Source organism: Gekko japonicus, unplaced genomic scaffold (genome assembly GCF_001447785.1).
Source record: "Gekko japonicus isolate JY-2015 unplaced genomic scaffold, Gekko_japonicus_V1.1 scaffold1700, whole genome shotgun sequence".
Classification (NCBI taxonomy): Eukaryota; Metazoa; Chordata; class Lepidosauria; order Squamata; family Gekkonidae; genus Gekko; species Gekko japonicus.
The window spans coordinates 298,246-302,059 of record NW_015175411.1 but is presented as its reverse complement, the minus strand read 5'-3'; positions in this window follow the sequence as shown (position 1 = coordinate 302,059).

Sequence of the window (3,814 nt, the reverse complement as noted above, 5' to 3'; positions counted from 1 at the left end):
AGGGGGGTGCCAGTTCTCAGTGTTGTAAATAGTCAAAAATTGTTTAATACTCAGACTATTTGATGGATCTTGCTCTATTGGAAAGAAGAGATTTCTTTGCTTTTTAAAAATACTTTATTCTAAGGGAAAAGGTACACGGGATTGCTACAAATTAACAAAACACTAAGAGCTACATTTCTAAGCTTCCTATACTGAAGACAAGCACACACGTAATGGTGGAGATTTCCTCCTTCTTCTTGACCCCTAGAAAGGAAGTCACCTGAAACAAATGGCCAATCTGCATCACAGTAGAAGTTACTTTTCCCGGGCAAATCCCCCATTGGCTTAGTGCCAGGTATCCCTTCCAGGTCAGTCTAAACAATAGCAAACTAGGAATACAAGTTAACCCTATAATGACTGAATCAGACCTTGTAAACACATACATTTCCAACACTCAGAAGGCAACAGCTTTGGTCTCTGGCTTGAACTTCATCGCCTGCCCTAAATGTGGGCTGGAGGTTAGGGTGGTAAGACACAGAAGAGGGTTACCTCTCTGCTTCAGGGCAAATTATGCTTTTACCTTTCAAGCCCTTCATGGCCCAGGACTTTCATAGTTACACAGCTTCCTCTCCCCATATACTCCCATGTGCAAGTTATGTTCTCTCCTTCTCCTTAGAGTGTCCTCTCTTAAGACTGTCTGCATGGCAACAGCCAGGCCAGAGGCTTTTCCCATGGTGGAAACAGTCCTTCGCAATGACCTACTGGAGCAGGTTAAGAGAAAATGCCTTCATCTGTTACATTTAGGAAGGCATGTCAGATTGTTGTTGTTGTTCAGTTGCACAGTACTCTCCGTCTGCATACTTTTCAGCTGGGACAGTATAAAGCAGCCTCCAATCACCTTTAGAAGAGCAAGGAGGAAATCGGGGCTAACCCTGTTGTAAATAGTCAAAAATTGTTTAATACTCAGACTATTTGATGGATCTTGCTCTATTGGAAAGAAGAGATTTCTTTGCTTTTTAAAAATACTTTATTCTAAGGGAAAAGGTACACGGGATTGCTACAAATTAACAAAACACTAAGAGCTACATTTCTAAGCTTCCTATACTGAAGACAAGCACACACGTAATGGAGATTTCCTCCTTCTTCTTGACCCCTAGAAAGGAAGTCACCTGGAACAAATGACCAATCTGCATCAAAATAGAAGTTACTTTTCCCGGGCAAATCCCCCATTGGCTTAGTGCCAGGTATCCCTTCCAGGTCAGTCTAAACAATAGCAAACTAGGAATATTAACCCCATAATGACTGAATCATCAGACCTTGTAAACACATACATTTCCAACACCCCTTCTCAAGGTCTGACATGTAAGTCATACATACACATACAAAAACATTATTCATTATTCAATTCAACATTTGTACCAATCATATTCAACATTTTACGTAGACGTTCAAATTTCTCTTTGGTCAGTGGCTTAGTCAGAATGTCAGCCACCATTTCTTCTGTACGACAATGCTCAATATCTATCAGCTTCTTCTGGTACAAATCTTTCACTAAAGCACACTTAATACCAAATGATCTACTTCTAGCTGTGGTGCTTTCTTCCTTACATATTGTAATACAAGCCTGATTATCTTCAAACATAAGTACAGGTACAGGTTCTCTTATTCCAAAGTCCTTTAACATATGAAAAATCCATTCAAGTCTACTACAGGCACTTGCTGCTGAAACACACTCCGCTTCCGCTGTAGACTGCGCCACAACAGTTTGTTTTCTACTAGTCCAGTCTATTAGTCCATCTCCGTAGAAAAATAGATATCCACTTGTAGACTTGTAGTTGTCCGATTCTTCTCCCCAGTTGGCGTCCATGTATACGACTAGTCTGGGCCCTTCAGACGGTGCAATTTTCAGTTGTAAGTCCATTGTTCCTTTCAGGTACCGCGCCAGTTTCTTTATTGCACTCCAATCATGATGATTAGGCGAACTCACTTTTCTGCATAAGGTGCCAACTGCCACTGTGATGTCTGGTCTCGTGGTTTTGCTCAGGTAGAGAAGTTTCCCAACTGCTTCTCTGTATTCTCCAATGTCTCTGAGTGGTTGTCCATTCTTTTCCTTCAGATATCCAGGTTCCATTGGTATGGATGATGTTTTACAGTCCTTCATGCCAATAGATTCTACAAAGTCCATAATCTTTCGTTTCTGGCATAGAAGAAAAGTCCCATCCTCGAGTCTCTCAATTTGCATTCCGAGGTACTGTTGTACATCTCCTAGCTGTTTGACTTCCACGTCCTTATTCAGTCCATCAGCTATGTCTTTGATGTCCTTTCTGTTTTGACAGGCCACGATCAGGTCGTCAACGTAAACAAGAACATACTGGTATTGTCCATTTTTAATTCTAGTGTACAGACAAGGTTCAGCTTTCCCTTGTTCAAAACCTTGCTTCTGTAGCAGTCCAGTAATTTTGTCATACCAGGCCTTTGCTCCTTGTTTTAGCCCATAGAGTCCTTTGTTGAGTCTGTAGACATAATCCTCTTGTCCTTTGACTTTAAAACCTTCAGGTTGTTCCATGTAGATTTCTTCGGATAGTTCTCCATTGAGAAAAGCAGTCTTTACATCAAGATGCTCTACAACCATGTCTCTTGATGCTGCAACACTAAGAAGTGTTCTGAAAGTTGCTTGGTCGGTAACTGGAGCAAAAGTTTCAAAATAGTCAGTCCCATATTCTTGTGAATAGCCTTTGGCCACTAGGCGTGCTTTGTATAGCTCCACAGTTCCATCTTCTTTATGCTTTATTTTGAAAACCCATTTGCATCCAACAGGCTTTCTGCCTTGAGGTAGCTTAGTAAGAGTCCATGCTTCCTTCTCGTAAATGGATAGTATTTCTTGTTCCATTGCTGTAATCCATTTGTCTTTTTCACTCGTAGGTAGGTTGCATACTTCCTTCCAGTTCTTGGGCTCCTTTGCGGATTGCACAGTTTCACAAAATCCATATTTCTTTGGTGGTTGCCCTTTAGTGCTCCTTTCTGACCGTCTCACACTGGTTGTGGGTTCTGCTGCCTCCTCTGGTGTGGTTCCCGCTTCCCCTTCTGTTCTGGTAGTTTCCTCAGAAGGTAGACCTGCCGGTTCCCCGGTGATCACTACAGGTAACCATGTCACCAACTCTTCAGGTGCAGTCCCAGACATCTGTGGATCAGTTGCACTGGAAACACTTGGCAAATCACTCTCATCAACAAATACAACATTGCGTTCCTTAACTGTGCAATTTTGTGGATTGTATATCCTGTATCCCTTTCCACCGATTGGATACCCTACTACGAATCCAACTTCAGCTCTGGGGTCAAGTTTTCCCCTTTTCTCCTTTGGTATGTGGGCATACCCTTTGGAACCAAAAGCTTTGATGTGCTTTAATCCAGGCTTCTTTTTAAACCAGGCCTCAAAAGGAGTGGTCCCAGTAAGCTTTGAGGGTACTCTATTGTGTAGATACACTGCTGTGTTCACAGCTTCAGCCCATAGGCTGTTTGGTAGTCCAGAATGCATAAGCATTGCCCTACACATGTCCTGAATTGTTCTGTTCAGCCTCTCAGAAGATCCATTTTGTTGAGGCGAATGTGGGATAGTCACCTTGTGTTCAATCCCTTCATGTTCCAAAAATGCTTTAAATTCAGCATTGCAATATTCTCCACCTCCATCAGTGCGTAAGCTTTGGGGTGCTCTGCCAAACTTATTTTTAATTGTGGCCAGGTAACATTTGAATTTATTCAGTGTCTCATCTTTGCTCTTTATCAGATACACAAAAGTATATTTTGTTTTATTCTCAGAAAAAGTCAAAAAATATTT